General features: G+C 39.4%; 1 non-coding gene across 1 annotated transcript; it reads left to right on the forward strand.

Moving 5' to 3' along the window:
* The first annotated feature begins 231 nt into the window (after nt 1–231).
* On the forward strand, nt 232–338 carry LOC145110110 (small nucleolar RNA R71). Its single transcript, XR_013709491.1, has one exon. It is a non-coding gene; the product is annotated as a small nucleolar RNA R71 (small nucleolar RNA).
* Nucleotides 339–23,151: the final 22,813 nt, after the last annotated feature.

The raw sequence follows: 23,151 nt of genomic DNA on the forward strand, positions 1-23,151 counted from the left end.
GTATCAAGCATGGCCATTACAACAGCCATGTCTGCAGAATTTCCAACCCCACATCCTTTAACTCCCTCATTTCTTGGATTATGGTACTCACAAGAATGCTTTCCAAATTCTTCAACTAACTCCTTAACCTCCCTTGGATTTTTCCTTGTTAGTGGCCCTTGAGAATCAAGGAGTTCCCTTGTCATAACATTGACCCCGTCATAAAATATGAACACCTCTTGTTGAATGTTAAGTTCATGTTGAGGACAATTCCTTAGCAACCCTTTGTAGCGCTCCCATGCCTCGTAAAGCGACTCCCCTGGCTGTTGCTCAAAATTAGTTATCGCCTTTTTGAGGTTAGCTATCTTGGATGGTGGGCAAAATTGGTCTAAAAACTGTTCGCGCATCTGAGCCCAAGTAGTGATTCTACCAGGTGGAAGTGCTTTTAACCAATCTTTCGCAACTCCTTTAAAAGTAACGGGAAGCATCCTTAGCAAGACGGTATCTCTATTAACATTCAGGACATTGAAATAATCTGCAATGTCATTGACCTCATCTAGATGCTTAAAAGCATCCTCATGATATTTTCCATAAAATGGAACATCCTTAAGTGCATTAAGGATGTGTCCCTTCAGCTCGAATGTGGCAGTAGCAGGAATCGTGAGTTGTACTAACCCTGGACCAACATCGTCTCGAATTCTCTTCTTGTAAGCTCCCATTGACATCTCTTCACTATTCGCCATCTCGTTTTCTGGCTCGTTCTCGGGTTCACTCATATACAGTCCAAACTCGGCCTCGGATTCGTATTCGGATTCGGATGGAATACGTTTTTAATCTAAGGTTTCTATCTTGCTCTTGTCCTTTGAAGATGAACTCGACTCTCCTGTTTTCTTTCCGAACTTCTTTGTAAAGACAGATTTGAGATCTTGGAAAGGTTTATTCTTTGGGGTTTGGTTCACTTCTGTGCTCTTATCTGTCTTCTTGTGAAGGGCTGACTCTGGATCTTCAAGTGGTGGCACCAAAGGTGTGTTGGAACCTCTGGTCATGAACTTCTACAATAAAACAAATATAAAAACGTAAAACTGAACCAAAATCAACTAAAAATAGCCTACTGACTGGTCACCACGACGTGGTAAAGATCACCACCTCGTGTTGTCGCAGAAAATTTAACAGAAAAGAAAAACGAAGAAAACGAAAAATCTACTGAACTCACGTCGTGAGCTTAAGGCTCACGTCGTGAGTTAGGTACTGGAAAAAAAATTAAGCTGAAAAAGTACCTTTTTGCAGGTTTTACCCCACTAAAAGGATCGATTAATCTAAAGCAAATAAATCAACTAACAATTAAGCCGTTCCCCGGCAACGGCACCAAAAACTTGATGCGTGCAAATAGCTACACCTTATTTTATATTTATAAACAAACTAACTACACTAACTAAATTGCACCTAGGCAGTGTACCTAGTCAAATTATAGAATAGTCGGGTATGTCGGGTGTCGATCACTGGGAACAGTTTTGACTAATTAATCTATCTACTTCTAAATTAACCTAATTACTAACAGAGAAAGGGGATTTATCTAATTTTGAAAGTTTAGATGAACTTAATTTTTTAACACATATTCAATCAGTAAACAAAACACTTCTGCTAGTTCGAATCCGCTTTCCCTCAAAGGTTTATAGATTAGCTATGACAATTACTGTTGGTTACCAATTAAGATAGCATTAGCAATTTAGTTCTAAATCTAATAACTTTAATTAATTCATGTAAATCTATGTATGGTCACACAGTAGCTAACACATAATCAATTATTAAATGGAATTAGAGCTATGTAAGATTGATTAACAAAACACAATTATGATCATAATATGAGTTCTCTAGCACAACCTAATTTTAATAACTCAATTGCTTATCTAGAATTGGTTTGATCCTAGCTCTAATAACCTAGTGTTCAATGAATTATTAGGTATTCAAATTCATGCAGATTCATATTCACTAACTACACAGAACAAGAATTTAAAGCAATCAAATATCAAATCAAACATGCTAGGTTCAATCAATCAAACACAAGTCATAACCGATAAGTCAAGTCAAATCTAAAGTATTACACCATGAGTTCCAGCTTCATCTAGCTAACCGAAGCAGCTGGATTTAGTTGGACATACTAGCTAACAAACACAACTAACTCATATTCAAAGACATGTTTAAAGTGTACCAAATTCTTAAACTAATATGAACTTCTCCTCCCCTTAGATGCTAATAGCCGATTCCAGAACTTTTTTCCTTCTGAAAATCGTCTCCAGGAACCCTCAAGGAAGCCAAAAGTCCCTCAATTCATAATGAGCAAGAGTATATATAGTTTCTGATTTTTCCGAACTCACGTCGTGAATAGATAAGTCTCACGACGTGAATAGTAGATTTCCGTGTTGGCTAAGAACTCTTCTTCGCGATGTCTATCTTCTGGAAGATTTGTGTTCACGTCGTGAATCTATAAGCCTCACGACGTGAAGTCAGCAGATTACGTAAGCTTCTTTCTTATTTTATTCTCCAAGCCACCAAAGTTCCATGTTTTGTCATTTTTAGTCCTTTTCTCAAAAATGCTTCTACTTGGCTGCAAAGAACAATTTATCCTCATAAGTACAATTATTCAATGGAAATAACCAAAATATTAATAAAAATATAAGTAAATATTGCCTAAAAACATGTATATATATGACGTTATCAATATCTTAGTCGGACTCGATATGATATGACCACTAGGGTCAGAATAATAATCATCTTCTTAGTTATTACCGAAACAATGGTAATGAAAGACATGAACAAAATGGAATCAATAACTAGCTCCTTGGTAACCTTGTGACTTTCCCCGATCCAAGTGCGAGTCTTGTGCTTCCGGTAGTATAGGCCTCTACTACCTTTCACATCTACTCATACTCGTCCCAAGTATTTCATCTCAGTTCTCCAAGTCACCATACAAGAATTTCACATAGTCATTTAACACATACGAATGTGTCTAAATAATCATAAAAATTTCCTTAGATTCTACTAGGACTTATTCAATGCGTAACTTCAATCATCAATTCTGCTTCAACTCAGTTGGTGGTGGACATGCCAGACGATACGACAACTTTAGGAATTACAACAATCATTCTATCATCCCGCCAATCACATGTACATTCGGACGTACCATACTCCTCTATATGTAATGTTATTTTATCAGACGTATTCTAAAAGCAAGATACCACTATTATGATATCCTTCGATAGGTATCATTCATTATCGTAAGCCTTCTCATTTCCTCCATTTACTCATTTATGTGTTGAGAGTAATAAAACGCTGCAACTGGGCTTCCAGAGTCTCCCCATGAACATGATTGAACATGTTGAATCTCTAACGAAGTAAATCCTTTCTGCTTTGCTTCATATCTTCATTGTCTTCATACTTCAATCAAGGCTTCCCATAAAGCCTTAGCAGATTTATATTCCCTGAAACCTTGAGCAATGTCAGGAGACAAAGCCATTGTAAGAATAGCCAGTGCCTTTTCATCATCCTTAATCTCATCAAAGTCCTCATTGGTATAATCCTCGATTGGCTTGTCGACCACAGTTTTAGCTTCATCATCCAAAGTGGTTGTGATCTTGACTGGGCCTCTTAGAAAGCTTCTCCACACTTTGATATCCTTCATTTTAATATACTTTTCAAATCTGAATTTCCATTCAGGAAATCCATCAGCAGTCAGCAACCGGGGAATTCGAGTTGTAGTTCTTGTAACAGAGTCAATATCACTTTGCATTGTAGAAAGAGAAGAGTTGTAGGAGTCCATTATAAACCGAAAAGTTAAATTGTTTGACCAAAATTACAAAGTTTGACAGAAAACACCAGAAAGTCAAACTCTGACCAAAATGTCACAAGCCTAACCGAAAAATCTGTATACCGAAAACTGCAACCGAGAAGTGTGACCGAAGACTACATCAAACCGAGAAATATGACTAGTTACCGAGATCTCTTCTGACCGAGAACCATAAATCAGAATTATGTTAATCTCACCGAGAAACTGAATCCAACCGTCGAGAACGAAAACCCCCAGACCAAAAACAATTAGATTTTGATTTCCGATGAACACGAAGAACACAACTGCAATTTTTCATCCAAAAAACAGTCCAAAAACTTCAAAAACTCAAAGCTAAGGTTATTTTAATGCTATTTGATTGATACTAACGCAAGCTCTGATATTAATTGTAAAACCCAACTTGTATATCAATAAAAAATAACTCAATTGGTGCGGAATCCCATTCAAGTTAACTAGCAATAAATCGATTAAGGACACAGATGAATAATCTCAATGCACACTATATTCGATAATAGTCAGGTACAATGAAATTTCACAAACTCTCGGTTCTCTCTAGCTCCCTCTTAATTCCGAATTAACAACCTTTACAAAGAACTGAGGAGCAACTATTTATAGCTGAACCTAAACCCTAATGCAAAGCCCAACCCACACACCAAAATCTATTAAGGCCCACCGAAATCCCTTTGGGATTTCAGTCCAGACACAACTGAAATCTGCCTGTTCTCGGTCCAAAACCGAGAACACACAATGTTGTATAAAGTAAAGTATAAACCACCTAAATAATGTCCTAACCGAAGCTTAAGCTGGTGTTTGAGAGTCTTAACGAGATTAAAATTGTTACAAGAAGCATGGCTTCTTCGCAACAAGGGGAAGAACTAGAGGTAAACATTGACAATCCACATCAGATGGGCTTTATGAAGAAAATCAGTGATGCTGATTCAATCAAGTTGGAAAAGAGAACTCTGGAAGAAAAATTCAAGAATATCAAGGAGGTCAAGACTGGTCGGAGGGACCATGTATCCTCAGGATCTGGAAAGGGAAGAGTCAACATCAATTTGGAAAAAGTTACTGAGGAAGATCTGACATTGAATCAGAAAGAAAAAGTTGAAAGAGAGAAGATGTATAGGGAACTTGATAAACTCAATGCCCTCAGGCAAAAGCTAGATGTTGAGGAGGCCGAAGCCAGGAATTCAGAAATGATTCTTGAGAATAAGAAAGCTTTATTTCCGGCCTGGACTCTTGAATAAATACAGAAGGAAGCTATTGATGAGCCAAACACTTTTTGGTTGGAACCAAAAACCTCTTTTGACATCAAGAATGAAATAGAGTGTCAGCTCAATTTACCGATCACACCAAGGGCATTTCTCTTCAGAGGTTTTGAGAAGATAGAAAAATCCTTAATCTCCAACAACGCAAAAAAAAATGCTCTTCTCATTTTATCTGAAATATGCGAAACCTCAGTACGATTTATGGAGTCTGAACAGAATCGTGGCTCTGAATGTTGGACTACCTGTTCAAATAGAATACTTTCTAACCATTCAATTCAAAGGATTCCAAGGTCATACTCATATTCTTCATGAGTTCACATTGGCTGATCTGCAACCTATGATTGGATTTTGTTATTCTACATTGTTGCAAAGGATGAGAAGAAGTTCGAGCCAATTTATGAACATTTGAGGAGGATAATTAAATGTTATATCGTGGAGATGGCGAAGATGGATGTTGAAATTGCTTCAGTTCTGAAAAGAAAACCTATATTGAAGCCTGCTGATCAACCCCAAAACATTGAAAATCTGAAGGGAGGATTGATTAACAAGAAATGCATGATCATTGTCTACAAGAAGAAGGAAGGAGAAGTGATTAAGAACTGCATGTTCTTTCTGAGGGATAAACACTTGTACTCAACAATTTCTCTGAAAACAGTCTTATCTTCGGCCGAAGTAAACAAATCCAATTTTGTTGCCGATGTCAAATGTGTTTCCGATCTGATCCGCTGGTATCTTTCTGTCCGTGGATCCATTCTGAAGATTATGGCGAAGATTATTAAAGATCAGAAGCAATAAATTCTACATCATTCCGATTTGACACAAAGGGGGAGATTGTCATGTCATTATTGGTGTTGTGTCAAAGTAGCTATTTTCATAATTTTGTCTAGTTCCGATTCCGAAAATAGACATACCCATTTTCGGAACTTTATGTCTATATATAGCGTTCTGTAGTTGTCTTTTTCTGTAGTCTTTGCTTAGCATTGAAAGAATAGTTCTGAACTTGTAAATGAATTTTTATAATGCTAAGTGAATGAAGATCCAACTCTTTTCAATCATTATCATTCCAAGTCTTTGATTCATTTCATACTTCATTTTATAATATAGAATCTATCGGTCTTTTTAACTCTATCATGTTGCGTGCGCATTCATGTGTGTGTTTCACATGTATGTGTGTACTACAGTGTTTGTTGCTCGTTATATGCGTGTTAGTTTGTCAAAAAAACTAGAAGAAAACCACTATAACAGCCAACCATGCTGGCTGTCACCTTGCAGCCGCCTTCTGCCACCACCAGCCACCGCATTAGGTGGCTGTGTATGTGTATTATTTTGCGTGTATGTGTTTTTTGCATGATTGGTGTGGTAGGAGTTTGTTTGGTCGAATTCTAACTCAAAGCCACCACCACCTCCGTGAGGTGGTTCCTGTCGCCTTTCCACCGCCTCGGACCGCCACTGCTCGGGGTGGCAATGGGTTTTATTTGTCGAGCTGGACCCTTGAAACAATAAACCCTAATTTGGATTTAGAAACAAACATAATATCATAAACTCTAGTTTTGGGCACAAGTTTGAGACGTGTATTTGGACTATTGCTTGGATTATAATTATACCCGAGATTGACTAGGTCACACCATAAGTTGGTGATGTTATAAGGTGGTTAAATCCTTAATGGGTTAAGTGTCCTCACTTAAACCTAATCATCATTTCATGTGAGGTAGTCATTGTTGAAAGTGACTATGATCGGTGATCGGGTATTGACTGAAGCATCTTCCTGTAGGTGATTGGAAGTGAATTGAAGCTAGTGAAGTTATTTGTTACAACTATGGTGACCTACGCGTATATCGAGGTGAGTTTTCCTCAATATACACGTGGGTCGAAGGCACCAATGTCGTCTCACTAGATTTTGTATCCTAGTATTAAGGATGATGCTATGTTGTAGTGATCTGTTAAATCGGTATCCTGGTATATATAGGATGTAGCATGCGATGGTGACCTGTATATCTGCCTGTTAGTCTGTTGACTGGTTATGTGATTAGCTGTTTGATGTGCTTATGTTATCTATTATGTATATGTTGACATAGTATGATGGGGTTGATACTGGACTGCTTTGTGTTGTCAGTCAACAAACCCGGGCAATCTAACCGGGAGGTTGTGGGCTAGGGTAATCCAACCAGGAGGTTGCTGGCCATGGTAATCCAACCGGGAGGTGGTGGATCCAGTATGCGGTATGTATGGCAATCCAACCGGGAGGTTGTGGGCCAGGGTAATCCAACCAGGAGGTTCTGGATCCAACATGTATGATTGTATATGTTATCTGTTTGTGTAGTGGTACTTTGGGGGAACTCACTAAACTTCGTGCTTACAGTTTCAGTTTTATGTTACTTCAGATGATCGGGACAAGGCGAAGGAGTAATCGTGCATATCCTCTTGGTTTTGATGATACTGATTTGGGGACACTTTGATATTTGATTTCTATTTTTGAGACAATGTTTTGTAAATGAATGGTTTTGATTTGGATGGTATCTGAAAACAATGATTTTACTTGATTTAAAAATGAAAACTTTTGCCTTGATTTTTGGGATGTTACACAAACCCCACCCTACCACTAAAAAACCAAAGCCTCGATGACTCGGACGTCGAAGTTGCATGAGAAACTCTACCCCCACCCATCCACTTCGCAGAGAAAAACAACCGGTGGAAGAGAATAAAAAGTCCAAGCCTCAAGCATGCACTACAACAGAAGAGTTAGTGTTGACACATTCTTGGATCATATTTAGGAGGATTCAAAGTAACGAAATGCACAAACGCATGATCATTTCTGGATACACATTCTTGAAACGTTTCACAAGGATTTGGGTGAATGTGATGACTACCGTACTAAACACCAAATTAATTCAAAGTTTCGAGAAATTGCGAGATGTGTTCTGAAGATGAACGGATTGTACAACAACCTAAAAACCCAAATGAGAAACAATCAAAGAGATGAAGAAATTCTTCTAGAGGCTTTGCATTTATTTTGCAAGTAAACAAGAAAGATGTTCAAGTTTAATGACTCTTGAAAATGTTATCTTCTAGTCCAAGATGGAGAGAATTTGAAGGCGAAGTCCTACTAGGAGGAGCACCAAGCACCTCCTTTTTTTTAGTATCATTCACATGGAGCCTTTAAAGTATTGAACCCATTGTTTTATCTTCATTTTTCCCATTCTCTATCTTCTCTTTTCCCTTCAAAGTTGAACTAGACAATTAGAAAAAAAGGAAAAACTTGAGAAGGATTGCTTTTCAATTAAACATGGTTAACGATTTGAAGTTGTTTAAAAGAATTTATGCTAGATGTATTGAAATTCATAACAAGAACGACATATGGAATAATATCGATGCAAAAATTGCATTAAATCGGTATCAAAACTGCATCTGGAAAGTACCAAATTGAAGATGTGACACCAACCCAAAACATAACTAATCACGTTATCACAAAATTTCTTTGACGAAGATCACAATCGAATCAAACCCCACTTCTGACGAGGTGAATCAATAAACCCCAAATAACAAATTATGTTTTTCCCCTTAAATCATGGATCTGAAATATTCCCAAAACAATCATAAGTTATCAAATAAAAGAAGAATCCAATAACTAGCACTCTTGTAGATGAACCGATTGTAAAGAAGAGATACGAACAACATAAACCAATTGTATTTGGTGGGGAAAACATAGATTAACTACAATTCCCATGAAAACGCTTGAGGACTTATGGATTGGATGCATAAGCAAGGATTCTATACTCAGAGGTTTCTCTTAGAGACTTCTACGTCTGGGGATTTCTGACTCAACGATATCTACACTCGAGGATATCTGCCATAGGAACGTCTAACTTATGACATAGTGAGGGGACTCAGGAGTTACGAGTACTATCTATTACAGTGAAAATCAACCAATCAAATTCCATGAAGTGATTCTGTCTAGGTAATATATTAACAAAAGAGAATGAACCCGTCTGAAGGAGCGTGTGTGGATAAATTCCATGAAGTGATTCTGTCTAAGTGTTTATACTTACACTTTATCAATACATGGTTGTTGTATGTGACACCCCCGAACCAGACGGCGGAAACGCCCGAGGGCTCGTGTGACTTAAATTGAAATATCATCACAATGAATATACATGAAACATAACATAAACATCACCATGCATTAATACATTACAACTGACCTTGTTCACATCAAGTACATTGTTTACATTACAAAATCACAGAACATAAATTGTTTAACGATTGACATTGCACAAAAGAAATTTCAGAAACACGCGTGATGATTTTTCATTCTAACGGTTATCTGAGAATACAAGTTATTTTGAAAACGGTCAACATATATAATGTTGGTGAGTTCATAAGCACGTTTGATATAAAAAAATTAGTTTGTATTGTTTGTAAAATCCCAGAAAATTTGATATTTTTTGTAAGAAAAACTGTTTACGAAAAAGATGTGATGATCCCATAAGTGTATATGTATGTGATTTCAAAACAGGTAAAAGTGAATGCCTTTCATAATTGTTCCTTGTATTGTAGTTGTTATATGTAGAAGTGAATAATGTCGTTCCCCGGAAAACCCGATGTTTTCCAATTTATATAGTATGATAGTTTTGCATTATTGTATAAATCACTTTCCATCGTCAAGGTGTATGAATATGATTTCGCATGAGTACTTAGATGGTAATGGATCTCTATGTGAGTCGTTATAACCATGCATAATAGTGACTAGTTCGCCTGTCTTGACATTTTTCCTAATGCCAGTTTTGATCAAGATTTTGTCACCCTAAACTGGTCGAGTCTAACTGTAGCGAACAACTCAGGTGTGGGGGAGTCACCCCCGTATAGATCTATACACAAACTCTCGCTCACCCTCCAGGAGACTCTGATTATAACTACAAGCTACGGCCGACACTTATTGGTGCCACCCGTTATTTGTCACTAAATCCCAATAAAATTGAATAACAATGTTTTACAACCCGATTGATGTTTACATGAATATGAAGTAAGCCTAACAGACACGAAAGAGGGCAACGGTGGCCCACTAACCATGTATGTCATTATAGGCTGTCGAGTATGCTACGGGCACGTTATAGCCCATTGAGCATATGATAAAAGTTTAGGGCCATATTAGCAATGCAAATGGGCCACTAAGGCCCAATAGCATGTAATTGGGTCACCAAGGCCCAGTAAACATGTTTTGATTATATTGGGCCCAACAATCGTATAATTGGGTTACAAAGGCCCAATAAGCACGAATAGGAAATATTGGGCCCAACCATTGTATCGTTTATCTGTTTGTCGATATAAATTGTAGTATAGGATTTTTTTTACACTTAGTGTTAACTTGCGATATTGAAATACTTGATGTTTGATTTATAACGACTCTTTGGTTATATATATATATATATATATATATATATATATATATATATATATATATATATATATATATATATATATATATATATAAAACCATACGTTATAAATTCAATATCCTTAGCCCAATTGTTTAAATGTTAGCAAGTTGGACCCCAAAATATTTATTTGACCATTTCAGCCCCTTTTTCACATAAAGTTACATTTTTAGCCCTTTTTTAATAAAATGACATTTTTAGTCCTTTTTGATGGAAAATGACATTTTTGGTCCTTAAATCACTTTCTTGGCATTTTCGACCCGATCATAACTTATATTACAAATTCGGCCCAAAAATAAATTATTTGCCATTTACAGCCCTTAATTGTAAAAAAGTTTACATTTTTGCCCCAAATTTCGTAAGTTTTACAATTTTGGTCCAAAATCCAAAAACTTTACATTTTTAACTCAATTTAGGATTAAAGGACATTTTCAGCCCCTGAATTGGTTTGTTTACGTTTTTAGACTCATACTTTGATGAATTTACAATTTCAACCCCAAAACCACATTTTTTCGCTTTTTGGGCTCAAAAACTCGTGAGGCCCAATTGTAAGCCCAATAAGCAAAATTTTATATTTTTGACCCCTTAAAAGTATTATTATCATAAAAACCCAATTTTTATGAAAGTAAATACCATTTTTATCTTTATAAAGCCGAAAATGTCATTTTTATCCCAATACTTTGTTATATTTGCAAAAATTGATACTTGTACAATCTTTTGCTTTGTTTTTCACTTCTCACACATGAAAACACTTATATCTTTGAAGTATGTTGTTTAATATGTTTTAGTTTATGAATCTTACACATTTATGCTATAGATTTCGAGATATAACAAGTATTATCATATTTTTCACATCAATAACCAAAGAAATCACATATAACATGCAAACACACATAGATCAACACATAACACTTGTATTCTCCCCCCAAAAACAAGTAAAAACCAAAAACAAGGGGGTATGAACTCACATTTGCTTGTTGTTCTCGGTATTGAAGAAGAATGGAAGGAGATGGTGTTGTTTTTGGCCCTAACAAGCTCCTTGAGGGACTTTCGAACTTAGATGGGTTCTAGGAAGCATAATCACGAAATAGGGTGGGTTATGATGAGATTTTTGATGAAATCAAGAAGTTAGTCCATGTATCTAAATAAAAACTTACCAAGGATGGTGATTGTGGTGAAGAATCCTATTGTAAACACCCTAAATCTCGAAACTTTGAGGGGAGAAGAGGGAGTTTCTAGAGAGAAATTTTGAAGATATTTGAAATGAGGGAATAGATGTGGGGTGGTGGTGTCTCGGACGAAGGTAAGAAGAGGAGAAGAAGAGAGAGGTGTGAGTTGATAGGTGCTTAGAAGTATGAGATTTGGCTCTTTTCTTAGTGGGTAATTAGCATGGAGAACCACAAGGTAAACTTGAGGTGTCACCATTTACTCCATGCACAATCTTTTCCCTTTTTTTTATGATGACGGGCCGAGATCTTGGGCTAGGAGGAAGGAGGTAAATTAATTTGGCCTACTTCTTATCTTGGTTCGAAATTATGAGGCCATAAAGAAGTTTTCGGGCCATTGGGCCTTTAGGGTAGTTCACTGCCCAATTTTCTATAAAAGAATGGGTTTATGGCCCATTAGGGCTACTTAGCTTTGCTATGGCCCAACAAGGCCCATTGAAGGTAAACTAATCAATTTTAGGCCCATTATGGCCCAAAATGTTTAAGTTGCATGAAAGTGGGTCCAATTAGAGCCCATTTAAGAGTTCTAAGCCCAAAATAGTCAAATTGGAGGCTTATTGGTCCATTAGGTCCAATAAGAAAATCCTAGTCCATAATGGACTTAAACCAGGATTTTTAGGGTTTTAAATCTGTCATTGACCATTTGAAGTGTTTGTATTGAGCTTTGCTCTTTCATTTGGATTTTTAATGGAAGTTTGTTGTCATTGAATATTCATAAATCATGTTTTCAAGTCATGGTTACAATTGTTGCCATTGATAATGCTTACATAAGGATAGAGTTTCCTAGCCAAATTTGCTAGTTGTGACATCATCCCCCCGTTAGAGGGAATTTCGTCCCGAAATTCTTTTTGATGCTAGATTTGAGAATGCGTGAATAAGTGAGGGTACTTTTGCTTCATCTGGTCTTCGCGTTCCCATGTGAATTCTGGTCCACGCTTTGCGTTCCATCGAACTTTCACAATCGGAATGCGACTTTGCTTAGTACGCTTCACTTCCCTATCCATCAATTCAACGGGTTCCTCGATGAACAGGAGATTCTTGTTGATTTCGATTTCTTCCAATGGGATGACAAGAGTTTCATGGGATAAGCACTTTTTCAGATTGGAAACATGGAACACGGGGTGTACGCTGCTGAGCTCGGCAGGTAGCTGCAGCCTATAGGCCACTGGACCGATTCGGGCTAGAATCTCGAATGGCCCAATGTATCGTGGGTTTAGTTTCCCCCGTTTCCCAAAACAAATCACCCCTTTCCAGGGAGAGACTTTTAATAACACCTGTTCCCCGACTTGGAATTCCAAGGGCTTTCGCCGTTTGTCAGCATAGCTCTTCTGTCGGTCCCGTGATGCTTGAAGTCTAGCTTTTATTTGAATTATCTTCTCCGTCGTCTCATGTATGATTTCCGGCCTTGTTAAAGCACTATTTGGTGACTTCCCTCTTGCTAGCTGAGTGTCACCCACCTCAGCCCATCATAATGGCGATCTACATTTAGGATAATATATAACGCTTCGAAAGGAGCAACTTTGATGGTCGTGTGATAACTATTGTTGTACGAGAATTCAATTAAAGGCAGGTGGGTTTCCCATGATCTGCCAAAGTCAATCACACAAGCTCGGAGCATATCTTCGAGCGTTTGAATGGTTCGTTCACTTTGGCTGTCTGTCTGGGGATGGTAAGCAGTGCTCATGTCGAGTTGTGCCCCCATAGCCCTTTGAAGCGATTGCCAAAAGTGTGAAGTGAATCTACTATCTCGATATGAGATGATAGATATTGGCACTCCATGGAGTCTCACAATCTCCTTGATGTAGATTCTAGTCAATCGTTCCATCTTGTATGATTCCTTTATCGGCAGGAAATGGGCGGATTTCGTCAACCTATAGACTATTACCCATATGGCATCCAACCCATCAATTGTCTTGGGTAATTTGGTCACAAAGTCCATGGTAATCCTTTCCCATTTCCACTCGGGTATTACGGGCTGTTGTAATAGTCCCGAGGGCTTTTGATATTCCACTTTCACTTTAGCGCAAGTGAGGCACTTGCCCACGTAAGTGGCAATTTCTGCCTTCATGTTTGGCCACCAATAATGTTGTTCGATATCAAGGTACATTTTATCTGATCCCGGATGGATGGAGTATCATGTCTTGTTAGCTTCATTCATGACTACTTCTCTGAATCCCCCAAATTTAGGGACCCAGATTCTATCCATGAAATAATATGCTCCATCCTCTTTGACTTCAAGGTTCTTCTCCATCCCGCGTAATGATTCACTTGTAGTGTTCTCGGGTTTCAATGCATCCAACTGGGCTTCTTTGATCTGCGTGATTAGGTGGGATCGAATGGTTATTGAGAGAGTTTTCACGTGATGACTTGAATATTCTTTTCGGCTCAGGGCATCAGCCACCACGTTAGCCTTGCCCGAATGATACTTGATTTCGCACTCGTAATCGTTTAGCAGCTCGAACCATCTCCGATGCCTCATATTTAATTCTTTCTGGTTCAGGATGTGCTGGAGACTTTTGTGGTCAGTGAAGATGGTGCACTTCGTACCATAAAGGTAGTGCCTCCAAATCTTCAATGCGAAGACCACTGCTCCCAATTCGAGATCATGAGTGGTATAGTTCACTTCGTGCGTTTTTAGTCGTCTTGATGCATATGCTATCACCTTTCCCCGCTGCATAAGTACACATCCCAAACCTTGATTTGAAGCGTCGCAGTAGACTATAAAGTCTTTGGTTCCTTCTGGTAAGGATAGCACATGTGCACTGCAGAGGGCTTTCTTCAGGGTTTGGAAGGCAACTTCCTGCTTCTCTGTCCATTCGAATGGTACGCCTTTTTGTGTAAGTGTGGTAAGAGGCTTGGCTGTCCTGGAGAAGTTCTGGATGAATCTTCTGTAATAGCCTGCGAGACCCAGAAATTGACGAATTTCTATGGGTGTCGTTGGGACTGCCCATCCTTCAATGGCTTTAACCTTGGAAGGGTCCACATGTATCCCTTCTTGGCTGACAAGATGACCTAAAAAGTTTACGCTACGGAGCCAGAACTCACACTTAGAGAGTTTCACGTACAACTTTTCGGCTCGCAGGGTCTCCAAGATTTGTCGGAGATGTCGACTATGTTCTTCCTCGCTTCGAGAATAGACCAGGATATCGTCGATGAAAATGATCACAAATTTATCAAGGAATGGACGGCATACTCGATTCATCAGGTCCATAAATGCGACAGGGGCATTCGTTAGACCGAAGGGCATTACAAAAAATTCATAATGTCCATAGCGAGTTCGGAAAGCGGTATTGGAAATATCCTCCTCTCGGACCTTGAGTTGATGATAGCCGGATCGCAGGTCTATATTAGAGAAGTAATTTACTTCTTGAATTTGGTCGAATAGATCCTTGATTCGTGCAAGTGGGTAGCGATTTTTCATAGTGAGCTTATTCAGCTCTCTATAGTCGATGCACATCCTAAAGGATCCGTCCTTCTTCTTAACAAAAAGGACCGGAGCTCCCCAAGGCGAGAAGTTGGGTCTGATAAATCCTTTATTCAAGAGTTCGCTGAGTTGGATTGACAATTCCTGCATTTCCGCAGGAGCCAACCTATAGGGCGATTTGGCGATGGGAGTAGCTCCTGGTACAAGGTCGATTCGGAACTCGACCTGTCTTTCTGGGGGTATCCTCGGAAGATCTTCAGGAAAGATGTCAGGGAAATCGCAAGCCACTGGGATGTCTTGAATGTTAACTTCTTCCTTGGATTTATCCACAATGTGAGCCATAAATGCAGAGTCCTTTTGTAGACACTTTTGTGCCTTAATACATGAGATAAGACGGAGGTTCGTACCGGGTTTGTCTCCGTATATGATTAGGGTTTCGTGGTTAGGGAGATGAAGGCGAACGGCCTTCTCGTGACACATAATTTCAGCATGATGGGGGCTCAACCAATCCATGCCAACAATCACATCAAAACTTCTAATAGTTACATGCATCAAGTTTATTTGGAATGTGTGGTGATTTACGGTTAGGGTACATCTTACGTAGATTTCCCCAGCTGATTCTGTTTTCCCATTAGCCATTTCCACCGTAAAGGTTTCATTAAGCTTCTGGGGTTGTTGTTTTAGCAAATGTTTGAATTTATTACTCACAAATCTCCGCTCTGCCTCAGTATCAAACATGATGCATGCATATGTGTTGTTAAGGAGAAACGTACCAGTGACAACAACGGGATCCTGAACCGCTTCCCTGTGGCCCATGGTTAGCACTCTCCCTGCTCCTACATTCCCTTGATTGTTGACGTTGGGGTAGTTTCAACAGAAATGCCCAGTCCTTCGACACCCATAGCAAGTGTGGCTAGCTCCATCGTTGTTGTTGGTGTTGCTGTTGTTGTTGTTGTTGTTGTTGTTGTTGTTGTTGTTGTTGTTGTTGTTGTTGTTGTTGTTGTTGTTGTTGTTGTTGTTGCGGTTGTTGTTGTTGTTGTTTCCTTGTTGCTGGTTCTGGGGAGGATGGGTTCTACAGTATCTTGCTGTATGACCCTTTCGGTTGTAACTGGTACAATGCATCTCCCTGCATTCACCATTGTGATGGAGATTGCATTTGTTGCACTTTAGGAGATTTCCGGGTTTGTAGCTATCACGTTTCCTTGAATTGGGGAGGTTAATCCCCAGATGAATCGTTCGATCTTCTTTCCTTCCGAGGTAATCATGCCAGGGCACAACAGAGACAGCTCACTAAACCTTGATATGTAGGCATCGATGTCGGAGTTTCGGACTGTGGGGTTCCATAACTATTGCTCCATTTTCGGAACCTCGCCACGCGGGCAGTATTCAGCCATTAGCATTTCTTTTAATTCTGCCCATGGCATGGCATTAGCCACCGGAAGAGTCATAGCCTCCACATGTCCATTCCACCAGGTGAGGGCTTGATCAACAAATGTACATGCTGCAAACTTCACCTTGAATTCTTTAGGGCATCCACATATCTCGAACACCGATTCCACCTTTTCAATCCATCTTTTTCACGGTTATTACTCGCCCTGTGCTATTAAAGGTTTGCGGTTTGGCGTTGGTGAAATCTTTGTAGGAGCATGTCTTGGCAGGCCCCTGGTTCATTCCGTTGTTTGAACTTCCGGCTCCCTGTCCGTTTCCTCCTCCATTGTTTCCATTATGAAACCTGCCAGTGTTGTTGTGACTGCAGCAGATACTGATGGGTTATGAGCATTCTAACACTCCTAAGTGTACATGCAACCCTAGAAAACCTTGGATCTATGTTTGTCTAAAATACATGCAAAATACTTTTTCCAAGGTTTATAAACCTATCTAGCATACATGGGGAACTTTATAATATAAAAGATAGCTAGAATTACATACCTTGTAGTTGTTATGATTCCTTGAAACCTTGAGAGCCTAGCACCCCAAGTGTGATGCCTCAAATGTTTCACACAACATCAAATGCTTTGGAATAACTTTGAGAGATATGTAGAACACTTGAAAAACCGGCCTTGCCCTCTCTTGTTCTTAGTGTAGCCGATTTTGGTGAGTGACATGTTCCTTATATAGTGTGTCACATCTAGGGCTACACCATGTAAACCCTAATGTGACATGACTCTTCATTTCCATGACCCATGGGTTTGTAACTCCTATGGAGCCTCCATGGAGCATCCAATGGGTTTAACCCAACTTGATAATCTATGGAGCCTTTTAGCCCACTATACAAGTTATGGATGATTTACATAATCAACCCATATATTTAATTAGTCATCTTTTGATCACTTAATTAATTCCAAATTAATTCTTGATCAATACTAATTAAATAATACTATTAATATATATGAACTTATAATATATTAATAAACCACAAGTGTTATTTCTCTCATTTAGTCTATCCAAAAGCATGATGCCATGCAACCCAAATAGATCATGCCGGGTCGGGTCAAGTACATACCAGAAATAGTTATGGACTTAGACACCTTATCCAACAGTCTCCCACTTGGATAAGTCTAATAACTATAACTGCAAGTATGACTTCAGGAACCTGATCAGCAATCGTAGCTCTTTTCAAGGTTTCTCGGAACTGAGAAGATGATGATACGCCATTTCAGATAAGTGATCATATAATCATCTGTTCTAGATATCAGTCGGACAAATACATGGAACAATGTCTTACTTTTGTCCAGCAGTTTGTTTCCCGATTTCCGATTTGTTTGACATAGAACTTAATTGAACACATCAACTCAGTTCTAACCGGGCCCGGTACATAGGTCAAAACAAAATCATCAAGGGGCCCATATATTTCTTCTAATCCAAGAAGGAACAGATAAACTTCAACTCATATGCTTGTTCTACTACTTGTTAAATCACACACAAATGCACGTTTTATAACATCGAGTTACCAATACGGTTTCGCACGATCAATGCATAACCAACTCATAGTCAACAATTCATATCTCTAGGTTTGAAGACTTATATGATATTATCGTCTCGCGATCACTCGAGATAAATTCCATGAAGTGATACCAGCGAGCGTGGGTTGAATCCAATACTCAGAACTTATGAGCACTCATGAGTGTTGAGGCCATGTCCAACATCTTAGACCTCTACAACCAACTCATGACAGTCTTAATTCATATCTACTTCCAACATATGGCCGACTGTGGATTTTTTGAATAATATGTAGAACACAACATAAATATTCTGGAAGTCAAAACATGCAAAAGAAATAATAGTAAACGATTGGCAAAAGATAGCAACACTTTACTCATAAATAAACACAACTTTTATTCATCATCAAATGTCAATTACATTTTACAAATTTCAAAACTATCTAACTACTAAAACTAATATCATCCTTCAGCCCTATGCTCCTTACATGCTGGAGATGCTTAACCTTACCCAGTCCCTTCATGAGGGGATCTGTCGGGTTCTCATCCGATGATACCCTCTTTGCCACGAGGAGTCCTTCTTCTATTCGATGTCGAATGAAATGATATTTTCTGTCAATGTGTCTGGATCTCCCATGATCCCTTGGTTCCTTTGCTAAGGTAACTGCACTTTCACTATCACATAAACTCTGTATGGGCTCCTTTATAGCTGGTACAACTCCAAGGTCTCTAATGAAGTTCTTTAGCCATATAGCCTCCTTTGCTGCCTCGCTTTCCGCTATATACTCTGATTCGCAAGTTGAATCAGCCACTGTCTCATGCTTGGAACTTTTCCAAGAAATGGCTCCTCTGTTTAAGGTAAAGACCCAGCCCGACTGAGAGCGGAAATTATCCCTATCAGTCTGGAAACTAGCATCACTGTACCCTAAAACTCTCAAGTCATCACTCCCACCAAGGGTAAGGACCCAGTCCTTAGTCCTCCGCAGGTACTTGAGAATGTTCTTTACCGCCGTCCAGTGAGCCTTACCAGGGTTCCCCTGATACCTGCTAACCATGCTCAAAGCAAAGGCTACATCAGGACGAGTGCAGGTCATAGCATACATGATCGAGCCTACTGCTGAAGCATAAGCTACTCGACTCATTTCTGCTATCTCAACGTCAGTACTCGGGCTCTGAGTCTTACTCAATCTAGCGTTACCCTGGATGGGTAACTCTCATTTCTTGGAATCTTGCATAGTGAACCTCTTCAGCACCTTATCCAAGTACGTACTCTGACTAAGTCCAATTAGTCTTTTACTCCGGTCTCTTAGAATCCTTATCCCTAGAATATAGGCAGCTTCTCCTAGGTCCTTCATAGCAAAACACTTCCCAAGCCAGGACTTCACTTCCTGCAAGGTTGGGATGTCATTTCCTATTAGTAGTATGTCATCCACATACAATACCCAAAAGCTAACTATACTCCCACTAGCCTTGACATATACACAAGATTCATCTTCACTTCTCGAAAAGCCAAACTGTTTGACTTTCTCATCAAAGCAAAGATTCCATCTGTGAGGTGCTTGCTTTAATCCATAAATGGATTTCTCAAGCTTACACACTCTGTTAGGGTACTCTGTACTGACAAAACCCTCTGGCTGATCCATGTAAACATCCTCAGCCAACTTCCCATTGAGGAAAGCGGTTTTGACATCCATTTGCCATATTTTATAGTCATGAAATGCAGCAATGGCTAACAACACCCTAATAGACTTAATCTTGGCTACTGGTGAAAAGGTCTCATCATAATCAACTCCCGGAGTTTGAGAAAAGCCCTTTGCCACCAGTCGTGCCTTATAAATGTGTACATTGCCATCCATGTCGGTCTTTTTCTTGAAGATCCATTTGCACCCTACTGTCTTACGACCTGGTACATTGTCAACCAAGTTCCAGACTTGATTGTCATACATGGACTGTATCTCGGTGTCCATTGCCTCTTTCCATTTGGCAGACTCGGGGCCTGCCATGGCTTCCGTATAGCTGTTAGGTTCATCCAGACTTACCAATGTCTCATCACTGATAAGTGTCTCACCTTCCGCAGTAATATGGAAACCATAGTAGTGCTCAGGTGCATTCCTAACCCTTGTGGAACGCCTCAGAGGTACATACATGTCAATTGGATCAACATGAGTTTCCTCCTCAAGTTGACTGCTAGGGTTTGAGGTTCCTTCACTACTTGACTCTTGAAGTTCTTCAAGTTCAATTTGCCTCCCACTGTTTCCTTGGCTTATGAACTCTCTCTCTCTCTCTCAAAAGACACCCCTTCTTGCTACAAAGACAACATTCTCACTGGGTCTGTAGAATAGGTAACCAAAGGATTTCTGTGGTAGCCGATGAAAATACACCTCTCACTTCGAGGTTCGAGCTTGTCGTGAGTCTCACGTCTCACGAAAGCTTCGCAACCCCAAATCTTGATGAGGGCTAGACTAGGAACTTTTCCAGTCCACATCTTGTGAGGTGTTTTGGCAACCTTCTTTGTAGGGACCAGATTAAGGATATGGGTGGCAGTCTCTAAGGCATACCCTCAGAATGAGATTGGTAGCGAAGCTCGACTCATCATGGAACGAACCATGTCCAACAAGGTTCGATTACACCTCTCAGCTACACCATTCAACTGTGGTGTCCTGGGAGGTGTCAATTGTGAGACAACCCCACATTCCCTAAGATAGTCGAGGAACTCTGTACTAAGATACTCACCACCTCGATCGGATCGAAGCATCTTAATGTTCCTGCCCAATTGATTCTATACTTCCTGTTTAAACTCTTTAAACCTATCGAAAGTCTTTGACTTATGCTTGATTAAGTAGACATATCCATATCTACTATAATCATCTGTAAAAGTCACATAATAACGATTAGCATCCCTTGTGGCAGTTTTGAAGGGTCCACACATATCCGTGTGTACGCGATCCAACAAACCTTCACCCCTTGCACAAGTTCCAGTAAAGGGTGACTTTGTCATTTTTCCAAGTAAGCATGATTCACAACTATCATCTTACTTTAGGTCAAATGACTCCAAGACTCCATCCTTTTGGAGTTGGCCTATGCGTTTCTTGCTTACATGTCCAAGACGACAATGCCATAATGATGCTTTATCCAAGTTATTATCATTAGTAGAATCAATACACAACACATTATTTCCTAAATTATCTACAATAGACACAGCTTCATACACACCATCACAAGGTAATGCTTTAAAATAAAACACATTATTAAAGAAAGCATTTATTCCACCAACTTTATTATCAAAAGAAACGGTAAAACCTTGTTTGTACAAAGCATGAAAGGAAATAACATTTCTTGCCATTTCAGGCGAATAACAACATTTATTCAATTCTAAAGCAAACCCACTACTTAGCAACAAAGTATAAACTCCAATCTTGGTGACAGGTGAAACTTTCCTATTCCCCATGATCAAGTTTATCTTTCCATGCTCCACATTCTCACTTCTTCTTAGTCCCTGCAAATCAGAACAAATATGAATACCACAACCGGTATCAAGGACCCAAGAGTTAGAATAAGGTGAGTTATAAGATAATATAGTGTAAATACCTGCATGGTTGGGTTTCACTTTCCCATCCTTCAAATCTTGCTAGTACTTCGGCCAGTTTCGCTTCCAATGTGCCTTTTCATGGCAATAGAAGCATTCAGCCTCTTTTGGGTCACCAGAAGGAGTGACGGAACCTTTCTTGGTTCCGATTGAAGAGGATCCATCAAGGGTCTTACCCTTGGTACCCTTCGAAGGGGTCTTCCTCTTCTTACCTTTCCCTTTCTCGATTGTCAGGACAGTTGCGGAGTTTGGAGTAGGAGTAGAAGTGGTAACAACCGACTTACCTTTAAGACCTGATTCTGCGGTCTTTAGGAGTCCCTGAAGTTTGCTGAGGGTGACTTCTTCCTTGTTCATGTGGTATGTCATGCGAAATTGATCATAAAACGATGGTAAGGAGTGCAAAATGATATCTATTGCTAACCTCTGGGAAGTTCACATTCAGCTTCATCAAACGGTCCACATACCTCTGCATTTTCTGCATGTGGCCCGTGATGGGTTCACCATCTTTCATTCGGGTTGTTATCATGGAGGAGATGATTTCATATCGCTCTTGACGAGCACTCTGATGGTAGCGGTCCATCATATCCTGGTGCATCTCAAAAGGATAGTAGTCCTCATAGGACTTTTGGAACTCGACTGTCATAGTGGCCATCATGATGCATGCCACTTTGGTAGCATCTCTTTCATGTGCCTCATATTCAGCAAACTCCTCAGGAGTAGCAGTCGGCTCGGGTACCTTAAGCTCCTTGTCAAGAACATATTCTTTGTTCTCATACCGAGTGACCATCCTGATGTTCCTGATCCAATCAGTAAAGTTGGATCCATCAAAGATGACTCTCCCACAAAGGTTCATGAGAGAGAAGGAGCCGGTAGGCTTCGAGCCAGGAGTAGCATTGTTGGAAGACATCTGAAAAGAAGAATAGACAAGTTTAGTTTAGATATAAAGATAGTCCTTAATAAAACACCCAAATGTAATATTAAGGCTAGGATCCAATCACAATATATTATAACTTAGAAGAGGGATGCCGTAATCCAAGCTAAAACATATTTGAAAGGTAGGTGAATGACGATTCACCAATTTCCACCATGAAAACGAAATATAAATTATTAGGTTTTATTCGGTTTTTAGAAACTCCTAGATTCTTTTGAGATTCATTGAACTTTTTCAATGGCATGTTTCAATCTCGAGTGTGCCCTTCATGTTTTGTGACTGGGATACCGAGGATCACAAAACTAGGCGTGAAGTAACCATGCAAATTACTTGGTACCCTTAATGTTTTTCAGTTAATCGATGTGCCGGTAAACCACACGCGCTCTACCGACCTATGAAAAACCTTAAGTCACCCTTTTCCTACCTTGTTAATGTTGGATTAATGTCTAAGTCCATAACTATAATTGGTAAGACTTGACCCGACCCGGCATGGTCCATTTGGGTTGCATGGCATCATGCATT

The sequence above is a fragment of the Lactuca virosa genome, chromosome 4 (assembly GCF_052849685.1).
Source record: "Lactuca virosa cultivar CGN04683 chromosome 4, Lactuca_virosa_CGN04683_v6, whole genome shotgun sequence".
Taxonomy (NCBI): Eukaryota; Viridiplantae; Streptophyta; class Magnoliopsida; order Asterales; family Asteraceae; genus Lactuca; species Lactuca virosa.